Source organism: Hyla sarda, chromosome 1 (genome assembly GCF_029499605.1).
Source record: "Hyla sarda isolate aHylSar1 chromosome 1, aHylSar1.hap1, whole genome shotgun sequence".
NCBI classification, from domain to species: domain Eukaryota; kingdom Metazoa; phylum Chordata; class Amphibia; order Anura; family Hylidae; genus Hyla; species Hyla sarda.
Genome location: NC_079189.1, coordinates 451,466,502 through 451,479,736, shown reverse-complemented (window position 1 = coordinate 451,479,736; position 13,235 = coordinate 451,466,502).

The following is a 13,235-nucleotide window of genomic DNA, read 5'->3' as shown; positions in this document are numbered from 1 at the left end:
ACTCATTGTGTGTGTGTTTAGTATCTTTCAGTCCTTCAGTTAGTTTGTGTGCTTCCTGACGTTTCCCTGATCTGATTCTGTTTTTGTATTTTATTTTGTCGACGGTGACTCCCATTCCTTACTTAGGAAGTGATAGGCACCGTGGTTGTTGATCCGCTGTTTAGAGCGAATAGGCAAGTAGGCAGGGACAGAGGCTGCGGGTGAGTTCAGGGCTGCACTCTTTCACTGCCCAGATGTGACATTTTCACAGGCCCACATTACCTGCTTTTGCCTTGCTCCTGCATAATGGAAGCTATGACTGCTTTGGTGGAGCAAATGCAGGGCTTGACTCAGATGGTCCAGGATTTAGCTGAAAGACTTCAGCAATCTGAGACTCTTCTCAGTCTCAGTCCCAGACCTTGGCTCAGAGGTTGCAAGATCAGGAGCAGTTAATTCAGGGCTTGCTAGTCAGAATTCAGGAGCTGGAGTCTGCCTGTACACTGCTCATGTTTCAGCTCCTGTGGAGCCACAAGTTAGTCTCCCTGATCGATTTTCTGGTTACCGCAAAACATTTAAATCTTTCTATGAGAACTGCAAATTGGACTTTAGGTTAAGACCTTACACGTCTGGTACTGAGGCCCAGAGAGTAGGTATAATAATATATATTTTTATAATATATATAATATATATATTTATGTCTCTTTTTCAGGGGGGTCCCAAGGAATTGGTGTTTTCCCTCAACCCCTTGGGGACAGAACCCATTATAGCTAGAGATGAGCGAATTTACAGTAAATTCGATTCGTCACGAACTTCTCGGCTCGGCAGTTGATGACTTATACTGCATAAATTAGTTCAGCTTTTAGGTGCTCCGGTGGGCTGGAAAAGGTGGACAGTCCTAGGAAAGAGTCTCCTAGGACTGTATCCACCTTTTCTAGGCCACGGGTGCACCTGAAAGCTGAACTAGTTTATGCAGGATAAGTCATCAACTGCCGAGCCAAGAAGTTCGTGACGAATCGAATTTACTGTAAATTCGCTCATCTCTAATTATAACCCTAAGGACGGGAGCATTTTTTGCAAATCTGACCACTAGCACTTTATGTATTAATAACTCTGGGATGCTTTTACTTATAAATTTGATTCCGAGAATGTTTTTTCGTGACATATTCTACATTATGTTAGTGGTAGATTTACGTCGATACTTGTATAATTTCTTGGTGAAAAATTCCCAAATTTCAGGAAAAATTTGAAAATTTGGCATTTTTCTAACTTTGAAGCACTCTGCTTGTAAGGAAAGGGGACATGTCAAATAAATTACATATTGATTCACATATACAATATGTCTACTTTATGATTGCACCATAAAGTTGACATGTTTTAACTTTTTGAAGACATTAGAGGGCTTCAAAGTATAGCAGCAATTTTTCAATTTTCCCCAAAAATTTCAAAATCAGAATTTTTCAGGGACCAGTTAAGTTTGGAAGTGAATTTGAGGGTCTTTATGTTGAAAATCCTCTATAATGGACCCCTTTATGAAAACTGCACCCCTCAAAGTATTCAAAATGACATTCAAAAAGTTTGTTAACCCTTTTGATGTTCACAGGAATAGCGGCAAAATGGAGGAGAAAATTTTTTTTTTTAACACTAAAATGTTATTGTATCCCCATTTTTTTCATTTTTACAAGGGGTAAATGGTAAAAAGGCCCCCCAAAACTTGTAATTCATTTTCTCTCGAGTAAGGAAATACCTCATATGTGGCTGTAAAGTACTCTATGGGTGCACTAGAGGGCTCTGAAGGGAAGGAGCGACAATGGCATTTTGGACAGCGAATTTTGCTGAAATGGTTTTTGGGGGGCATGTCGCTTTTAGGAAGCCCCCATGATGTCAGAACTGTAAAGAAAAAAAAAACAAATGGCATACAATTTTGGAAACTGCACCCCTCAAGGAACGTAACAAGGGGTATAGTGAGCCTTAACACCCCACAGGTGATTGACGAACTTTCGTAAAATTGGGACGTAAAAAAAAAATTTTTTTTCAATAAAATGCTGGGGTAATAGGAGAAAAAGCCCCCCAAAATGTTTAACCCCATTTCTTCTGAGTATGGAAATACCTCATATGTGGATGTAAAGTGCTCTGCGGGCAAACTACAATGCTTTTGGAGAGAAAATTTGGTTGGAATGGAAGTCGGGGGCCATGTGCGTTTACAAAGCCCCAATGGTACCAGAACAGCGGACGTGGCAAAGGGGTACAGTGAGCATTTAAGCCCCACAGATGTCTGACTAATTTTTTGAACAGTCGTCCGTAAAAATGAAAAATGTAATTTTTCATTTGCACAGCCCACTGTTCTAAAGATCTGTCAAATGTCAGTGGGGTGTAAATGCTCACTCCACCCCTTATTAAATTCTGTGAGGAGTGTAGTTTCCAAAATGGGGTCACATGTGGGGGGTCCACTGTTCTGGCACCATGGGGGCTTTGTAAACACACACAGCCTTCAATTCCAGCCTAATTCTCTCTCAAAAAGCCCAATGGCGCTCCTTCTCTTCTGAGTATTGTAGTTCGCCCACAGAGCACTTTACATCCACATATGGGGTATACCCTTAATCAGAAAAAATGGTGTTTCAAATTTTGGGAGGCTTTTTTCTTATTACCCCTTGTGAAAATGAAAAATTTGGGGTAACACCAGAATTTCAGGGGAATTTTTTTTTTTTTCATGTCAAACTTTAACGAAAATTTGTCAAAGACCTGTGGGGTGTTAAGGATCACTATACCCCTTGTTACGTTCCGTGAGGCGTGTAGTTTCCAAAATGGGGTCACATGTGGGTGTTTCTTTTTTTTTTTTGCGTTCATGTCAGAACTGCTGTAACGATCAGCCACCCCTGTGCAAATCACCAATTTAGGCCTCAAATGTACATGGCGCTCTCTTACTCCTGAGCCATGTAATTAGTCTGCAGAGCATTTTACGTCCACATATGGAGTATTTCCGTACTTGGAATAAATTGCGTTAGAAATCTTGCGGGTCTTTTTCTCCTTTTATCTTTTGTGAAAATGAAAAGTATGGGGCAACACCAGCATGTTAGTGTAAACATTTTTATTTTTTTACACTAACATGCTGGTGTAGCCCCCAACTTTACCTTTTCATAAGAGGTAAAAGGAGAAAAATCCCCCCAACATTTTTAACGCAATTTCTCCTGAGTACGGAAATGCCCCACATGTGACCCTAAACTGTTGCCTTGAAATACGACAGGGCTCCGAAGTGAGAGAGCTCCATGCACATTTGAGGCCTAAATGAGGAATTTGCAATAGGGGCAGACCCGGATACAAGGATGGGGCTTGTCTCCACCAAAACAAAACTGGGAGTTGTTGTTTTGCAACAGCTGGAGGCTCCGTTTAAATAAACACTGCCGTATGTGAAGTTTTTCATTTTTATTGGGGGGGGGGGACGTGTAAGGGGGTGTATATGTATTGTTTTACTTTTCATTATTTTTTTAGTGTAGTGTAGTGTTTTTAGGGTACATTCACATAGGCGGGGGTTCACAGTGAGTTTTCCGCTAGAAGTGTGAGCTGCGGCGGAAAATATGCCACAGCTCAAACTTGTAGAAGGAAACCCACTGTAAACTCGCCCGTGTGAATGTGCCCTGTATATTCACATGGGAGGGGGGGCGCCCCAAACATTCAGCTGTGGCAAAACTACAACTCCCAGAATGCAGACCGTACATGCTGGGAGTTGTAGTTTTGCAACAGCTGTAGGCACACTGGTGGGGAACCACTGAGTTAAGAAACAGACTCTAGCTCAGTGTTTCCCAACCAGTGTGCCTACAGCTGTTGCAAAACTACAATTCCCAGCATGCCCAGACAGTCAGGGATGCTGGGTTTGTAGTTATGCAATATCTGGCCTTTCAGATGTTGCAGAACTACAACTCCCAGCATGCCTGGAAAGTCTGGGCATACTGGGAGTTGTAGTTATGCAGCAACTGGGGAAGAACAGTTTGGAGACCGTTAAGTGGTGGTCTCCAAACTGTAGCCCTCCTGATGTTGCAAAACTACAACTCCAAGCATGCCCAGACTGTCCAGGCATGCTGGGAGTTGTAGTTCTGCAACATCTGAAGGGACAGATATTGCAAAACTACACACCCAGTATCCCTGACTGTCTGGGCATGCTGGGAATTGTAGTTTTGCAACATCTGGAGGGCTACAGTTTGGAGACCACCGTATAGTGGTCTCCAAACTGTGCCACTTCAGATGTTGCAAAACTACAACTCCCAGCATGCCCAGACAGTCAGTACATGCTGAAAGTTGTAGTTTTGCAACATCTGGAGGACCACAGTTTAGAGACCACTACACAGTGGTCTCCAAACTGTGGCCCTCCAGATGTTGCAAAACTACAACTCCCAGCATGCTGGGAGTTGTAGTTTTGCAACTTTTAGAAGGCCACAGTGAAGATCACTTACCGGCGATCTTCACTGCAGCCTCCTCCACCGTCGCACCTTCCGGCTGCACTCCTCCTGCTGCCGCCGATGCCGCCGCTGCTCCAGGATGCCGCTGCCGCCAGTCCGTGCTCCCCCCCCCTCGCCGCTCGCGTTCCCCCCCCCCCCCCCCGCTCTGCCTGGACTTTGATCGGTGGGCAAAGCGGGGGAAATTAACTCTAACCCCTCCCGGTCGTACTGACCGACCAATGGCAGGGGATAGGGGGAGGTGGCAATACTGCCACCTCGCTCGTATCCTTTAGGATGGTTGGAGCTGTCTCTAACAGCCGATCGGGTCACCTGTTGCCCGATTGGCCCGGATCGTCGCAAATCGCCGGTCTGAATTGAATGGTGGAGTCTCAGGACCCCCTTAGGCATTGCCACGGGATGCCTGCTGATAGATATCAGCAGTCATCCCGGTCCGATCACCACCCAGCGAGCGGTGGTGATCGGAAATGTGGAGGGCGTACAGGTATGCCCTCCGTCCTTAAGTACCGGGACGTGAGGGCGTATCAATATGCCCTCCGTCCCCAACAGTTTAATTCCGATGCTCCGGAGTTGTCCTCCGTGGATGCTTTATTTGCGGCACTGGGTCTCTTGTACGCTGAACCGGACCATGCTGCGTACGCTGAGTCTCAACTGCGTACATTAACCCCTTAAGGACTCAGGGTTTTTCCGTTTTTGCACTTTCGTTTTTTCCTCCTTACCTTTTAAAAATCATAACCCTTTCAATTTTCCACCTAAAAATCCATATTATGGCTTATTTTTTGCGTCGCCAATTCTACTTTGCAGTGACATTAGTCATTTTACCCAAAAATGCACGGCGAAACGGAAAAAAAAATCATTGTGCGACAAAATCGAAAAAAAAACGCCATTTTGTAACTTTTGGGGGCTTTCGTTTCTACGCAGTGCATATTTCGGTAAAAATTACACCTTATCATTATTCTGTAGGTCCATACGGTTAAAATGATACCCTACTTATATAGGTTTGATTTTGTCGCACTTCTGGAAAAATCATAACTACATGCAGGAAAATTTATACGTTTAAAAATGTCATCTTCTGACCCCTATAACTTTTTTATTTTTCCACGTACAGGGCGGTATGAGGACTCATTTTTTGCGCCGTGATCTGAAGTTTTTATCGGTATGATTTTTGTTTTGATCGGACTTTTTGATCACTTTTTATTCATTTTTTAATGATATAAAAAGTGACCAAAATACGCTTTTTTGGACTTTGGAATTTTTTTGCGCGTACGCCATTGACCGTACGGCTTAATTAATGATATATTTTTATAGTTCGGACATTTACGCACGCGGCGATACCACATATGTTTATTTTTTATTTTTTTTACACTGTTTTATTTTTTTTATGGGAAAAGGGGGGTGATTCAAACTTTTATTAGGGAAGGGGTTAAATGACCTTTATTAACACTTTTTTTTTACATTTTTTTTGCAGTGTTATAGGTCCCATAGGGACCTATAACACTGCACACACTGATCTCTAATGCTGATCACTGGCGTGCATTAACACGCCTGTGATCAGCATTATCGGCGCTTGACTGCTCCTGCCTGGATCTCAGGCACGGAGCAGTCATTCGTCGATCGGACACCGGGGAGGCAGGTAAGAGCCCTCCCGGTGTCCGATCAGCTGTTCGGGACGCCGCGATTTCACCGCGGCGGTCCCGAACAGCCCGACTGAGCAGCCGGGTCACTTTCACTTTCACTTTAGAAGCGGCGGTCAGCTTTGACCGCCGCTTCTAAAGGGTTAATACCGCACATCGCCGCGATCGGCGATGTGTGGTATTAGCCGCGGGTCCCGGCCGTTGATTAGCGCCGGGACCCACGCGATATGATGCGGGATCGCGGCGCGATCCCGCTTCATATCGCGGGAGCCGGCGCAGGACGTAAATATACGTCCTGCGTCGTTAAGGGGTTAAAGCAAGGTCGCAGAACTGTAGAGGAGTATTGTAGATTTTAGAAAGTGGTGTGTAGCCTCCAACTGGAATATACCAGCCTTAATTTGTCAGTTAAGACTGGAGCTATCTGACACCTTAAAGGATATTCTGGTTACTTGCCCTTCTGCTGACACCTTTGATCAAGCCATGACTTTAGCTGTGCAGTTGGATAGACATTTGCATGAACGCAGATGGAAATGTTCATCTTCCTATACTGCTCCTCTTTTGCTTGATTCCTTTCCTGTCTCTTATAACCAGCCTGTGTCAGTGGAGGAACCTATGCAGATAGAGTCTATTTGTACCCCGGAGGAACGCAGAACATTTCACCAACTCAATGGCCTTTGTTTCTACTGTTGGGAGGATACACATTTCATCGGCTCCTGTGTCAAGCGTCCGTGTCCAAGTGGCAATCGTGGAGGCCACTTGGGCGCACAGGTATGTCGTGCCTCTCAGAGAACTACGCAGGGTAAAGTTTTTTTGGGGGGGGGATTGTTTTTCATCTTCAGTACAAACTAATGTTATACCTAAGAATGTTTTAAAGCCAGTTCTGCAGCAGGCTCTGGCTGAATCTGTTGTTGTGATGGCAAGGGAAACAAGTGTTTGGAGAGTGAGCATGCAGACTTGGAGTCAAAAAGCAGTAGTGAAGATTTGGAGGATGACTGTGGGGATACCAAGACTGTTGAGACCCAATTAGCTCCTAGCAGGCTATAACTACCCCTCCCCCTTATTACAATAATTAATTAAATAATAACTGACACAACAACAATTCAACTTTTTATGGGTGGGGATCGGCCACAGCTTTATTTATAAAATTACTTATATAAATAACAATTTAACTGTAACAAAGACACCGATTGGCTTCTTGCCAACCCGAGAGGTGCTGCCACACTGTCCTGTGTGGAGGTCTACCCCGGGTTGACCCCGCTTTCACCGTCTTCTTACCGCCAAGCTGTGACTTACAATAAACAGAGATACAAAAAGGGAGGGAGGGAGGGCAAAACTCCGGGTCCTGGGCAGATTGAGGGGGAAGGGAGGCACCACAGCTATAAATACCCAAGGGAGGGCCCCTGAAAGCCCGGGAAACTATTAGATCCCTGATTGGTGCACTCCTTCCCCCCCACCCATGAGACATACCACTATAGTTACCAACAAGTTTTTACAGACGGGGGAGGGGGCTAAAAACCTTGCCTGTATATTTCTTAACCCCTTAACTGCTCACCAGTCAGGGGGCAAGCTAGTTATGCACAGCTTGCCCCTCCAGACTGTTGAGACCCAATTAGCTCCTAGCAGGCTATAACTACCCCTCCCCCTTATTACAATAATTAATTAAATAATAACTGACACAACAACAATTCAACTTTTTATGGGTGGGGATCGGCCACAGCTTTATTTATAAAATTACTTATATAAATAACAATTTAACTGTAACAAAGACACCGATTGGCTTCTTGCCAACCCGAGAGGTGCTGCCACACTGTCCTGTGTGGAGGTCTACCCCGGGTTGACCCCGCTTTCACCGTCTTCTTACCGCCACGGAGGAGACCAGTTAGCCCTACACTGGGCTCCGACCCCCACCCAAGAGATACTGGATAGCCAACACCTGGGGCCACTTCAGCCCCCCGGACACACCCAACACATTTCCTCTCCAGGAAATCCGCCCAACACATTTCCTCTCCAGGAAATCCGCTCAACACATTTCCTCTCCAGGAAAACCGCCCAACACATTTCCTCTCCAGAAAAACTGAGGTACCTGCCGCCAGGACCTATTTCTTATATAAATTTGTATTCATTCATTTTATTTATTAATCTTTTTTTTTTTTAATAACTCTTGTGCGAACACATCTCTCACACTCACCCATACATCGAAGAGAGCCGCAGCACTCGCACCACCTTGCGGAAAACCACTCGCAAAACATAACACATATGGGAAACATCAAACTGGGCGAAAATAGCAACGCAACATGCAGATCGCCAGCGCCCCACGCGCTACCCTCTCCGGAAACCAAGCCATCTCCGCCGGCCCCGATACAAAAGAGGGCGAATCTCAAACTCACAACACCCCATCCTATCAAAGAAAAGCAAAACCCAAAACAGACAAAAAACTCGAAACTGAATAATCGGGGGCGTGGAGCAAAAAAGAAAAAAGGGGGGGGGGGGCGCCCCACAGCCGCCCCGTCAAGCAATAGGACGACAACCCGAAAAAACTGTCATTCGCTGACCCCCATGCAGCACAAGCTGCGCTACCTGGATCGCCGAAGCAGTCTCGGACAAAAAAGGGGGCCTTTAATTTTTATAATATTTTTTTTTTTTTTTTTATTACTGTGTCGCAAATTGCACAAAATAGGCACCCAAAAAACAGACACCCCAGTCCCAGATGAGGAGAAAGGAAGTGCCCCATCCACATAGCCCCGAAAAAAGCCAGCGCAAACCTCGGATGAGCAAAACGACGCAAAAGCGACAACCAAAAATCCGACCCGCAGCTGCCACCAAGTGACCCAAAACTGATAGGAAAAACCGTTCGCCTACAGCAAGGCCACCCACTCGCGGGCCCAGCCCCTAGGTACGCACCAACATCCCACCAACCGCAAAGTAGAAAAGAAAAAATTACCCCCCGCCATGCGCCAACCGCACCCCACTGGGTCGCAGCACAATGGGAAAGCCACCCACCTGTTTTCTCCTTTTTTTGAATAGAAGGTGATTCACATGAACAGGTGAAGATACCCAGCGTCATGTACTAAGAATGTTATTTGGATGCACAGAGAACACAGCCCAAATCTCGAACCTCCTTGGAGAGGTGACACAGCAGTCAACCTCCGTCATCACATCATATGAAAACGAAATAGGAATAAACATCAGAGCCCGGAAGGTTACTACAAAGGGCATTCCAGGTACCAAAAACAAATCCCCTATCCACAGACACATTTGGAACCTCCGGGACCCCCCTCCACTGTAGACATCCCGGCCACCACACCACCAACCACTCGCAAACGCCTTACCGTGAGTGTGACCAAGTCGCAGGAGCAACCAAAGCGGACCAAGAAATACACACCAAACTCCACGATGACCCAAGGGCCAGCCACACAGGCAAACCTTCCGACTCCGCCCGAGGGAGCAACCTCCGGAACCACTGCCAGAGAAAAACGAGACAAAGCGTCAACACCCAATACCGACCCCAGGGAGCACAGCCCCAAAATAAATAGTAACTCCAAACAGTGAAGCACTAAGTGCAACAAGCCGAACACAGGAAGAAATCCGCAAGAGTAATATCAGTGACAACTCCCCGAATGTCAGACCGACAACACGCTACGATCACTCAAAGCACCCCAGAAAAGAAGAAAAGTAACACCAAATTAGAGCGCTACCAAGCGCAGGGGTCAAGCCAACCCACACAGTATCGTTACAAGTCCAGAACATGAGCTGCCGAAGCAAGCACCCAAAGTCCCACAACCAATACCAAGGCAAAAGCGCTAACAAAACCCAAGCATGGCAGAAACCCACTGACTACCAAGACCCAGGGCTAAACCACCCAGCAGCACCACTGGGAAACCAAACCACACCAACAACCAACCAAACCGGCCACATCCGGAAACAGAGCGAGCTTCCCGTGAGCTGCAACGGGGGACAGAAAGCAGGCCTGTCCACTGCACGACACATGAAAAAACCCCAACCAGCCAAAACGTCAGCCCTTAGTGCACCCGGGGCACATATGCGGGGGCACAGATACCACACACCCTCGGCGGCCAGAGACAACCTGGAGGAAAAAACTCCGCCCGGAACCATATTCCACGTGGAACAATCAGGAAACCAGCAAGGACCGTAACCAGGGCACCTAGCGAGCCCCGAAGAAACCAAAACAGAGAAAACGCAATCACACCCTGACCACAGGAAAGCAGCAGACCAACACCAACGCGGCATGCGGAACCCATGCTAATCTACTCAGTATTGTTCCAATTTTAACATATGTGCTGCCGAAGCGAGCACCAAATATGGAACGCTTCACAATTTGCATGTCAGCCTTGCAACAACAAACCACACCCCCACAAGCGCAGAGCACAGGAGAATCGCCCTCCGGAATACCACCACGAACAGAAAAACTCACAAGGCAAGGCAAACAGAGACTCAAGCGAACCTACCCCCAGAGACTCAAGCGAAACCTACCCACCGAACACATCAGCTAAAGCACCCAAAACGACATACAGAAGTCCCATGCCTACCAGAGATTGGGAAAATACGGAGAGATTAACCAAACAAAAGGGGGAGAAAACCAAAAGAAACAAAACCGTAACTGGGCGGCACCCACCGAATCAGGAAAAGGAACAAGCCTCAGGAGCCAAGTCTGCCAAACCCCGGCCACCCAGAGCGTAAGGCCAAAAGAGCACTCGCTGTAGAAAACTTTATTTATTTTTTTTAACTTTTTTATGATACCCTACCAAAGCACCCTGAAATAGAGGAGGAAAGCAGGATTAGAACTCTGGTCTCCCACACAATTCACATTCAACTGATGGCTGCTCAGACCACTGACCTACAGCCAGAACCCAAGAAGAGATGTACTCAACTCCCAACCAGAGACCAAACTCAACATACACACAGAAACAAAAGGACGAACACTGCACAGAACGCAGCCATAAGCACACTAACCGGGGAAGGGGCCAAGCCCCGCATCAGAACACTCACCAATTCCAGAAGATGGAGAAGCCAACAGCTGGAAGAACCACTTCACCACCGCCGCAGGCGTGGGACAAGGCAAGTCGGAGACCGCCGGGTCGCAGGCACTCCGCCACCACACTCACTACCCCTCCACGGGGGGCATTGGAGAGGCAGGAGGAAGAAGGGGGGGGGGAGATCTGGGAACACGGGGCGGAGAGGTGATGGGGGGGAGGGCAGATGCAGTGGGCAGGGGGGGGTGTGGTAAGGGGAGAGGTGCCAGCGTGGGCGGAGTGAGAAGCTGGGTAAATGAGAGGGGATGATAGGAGAGCTCAAATAGTTTGCGCCGTAATCCGAAAGAGCCCCCAGTACCCTTGCCCTTTTCTCGGATTGTTTTTTTTTTTTTTTTTTTTTTTTTGTGAACGCCGTTTATTAATACATACAGTAGAAAAATTGACCGAATATGCTAAACAGAAATGCAATATGTATATTAAATTACCAATATTATTTATTATGTATATCACGTGTATAATGAAATTTAATATTTATTTATTTCTTTTAATTTAAAATTATTTTATTTGAATTATTCATTTATTTATATTTGCGTGCACGCCATAGACGGGACACTTCTAACGACGACATATTGTTATACCCCAGACATGCACGCATGAGGAGATACCACATACATGCATGTCTGCAACACACATATTTTTATTTAAATTTTTTATTTATTTATTTTTTTTTTTTTTTAGTTATACCTATATATACATACATACACATATATACACTTTTATTTATTTATTTATCGATTTTTTTTATTATTATTTTCATTTATTTATATATATATATATATTTTTTTTTTTATTTTATTTTTTTTTTTTGTATTATTTATTCTTTTTTTTTTTTGGGATGGGGAAAAGGGGGCAAACCAAACTTTTATTATTGAAGGGTTAAATGACCTTTATTGACTTAATTCTTTTTTTTTTTTTTTTTTTTTGTTTGCAATGTTATAGCTCCATAGGAGCCATAACCCTGCACACGCTGCTCCTAACACTGATCACTTGCCATGTATTAACCTGGCAATGATCGGTGCCATCAACGATTGATTGCTCAAGCCTGAATTTCAGGCTTGGAGCAATCAAGCAACGAGCGGACGCGCAGGAGGCAGGTAAGTGACCCTCCTGCTGCGTCCCAGCTGACCGGGACAACGCGATTAGATCGCGATTGTCCCGGTCAGCCCGACTGAGCAGCCGGGATGCTTGAAAGTACATCTTCAGACGCGGCGATGAACTTAGATCGCCGCATCTAAAGATGTAATGCCGGACATCTGCCCGATCGGCGATGTCCGGCGTAGCATGGGTCCTGGTTGCTAAGAGCAACCGGGACCCCACGGATATAACGCGCGCATTATATCTGAAGGAGCGCAAATGGACGTTAATAAGCGTCCATTTGCACATAGAGAGTTAAAACAGCAGCAGCCACCCAGGGGCCGCTGCCTCCAGAGCCAGGGGGGGGAACAGAGGGGGGGGGGGACGGAGGGGACCGCAAAGAGGAAAAAGAGACAGAGGGGGACAGGGGGGGGACAAGGAAAACAGCAGAGAATGCTCATAAGGAGCACGCCCTGAGGGAGGGATACAGGCACAGGCAGGGGAGAGGGCTTTGGCAACGGGCAGGGAAGAGGGCAAAAGGAACGGGTGGGACAGGGCTCACAGGGACTATAGTGGGTAGGAGAGCGGGACTGTGAGAGGTCCGCCAGCCTCCCAAACCCGCCTCGGGTGCAACAGGAGGGGAGGCCAGCTCAGCCACAAGGGAGCATGCCAGCCCTCACCCTCCTGTTCCATCCAGGCCACAAATAAAAGGAAGACACATACCAGCCAGCAGTCAAAACTCCGGGTCCTGGGCAGATTGAGGGGGAAGGGAGGCACCACAGCTATAAATACCCAAGGGAGGGCCCCTGAAAGCCCGGGAAACTATTAGATCCCTGATTGGTGCACTCCTTCCCCCCCACCCATGAGACATACCACTATAGTTACCAACAAGTTTTTACAGACGGGGGAGGGGGCTAAAAACCTTGCCTGTATATTTCTTAACCCCTTAACTGCTCACCAGTCAGGGGGCAAGCTAGTTATGCACAGCTTGCCCCTCCAGGAGTGTTGTGACTTAGAGGACAAGGATACAGATGAGGATATTTATATTC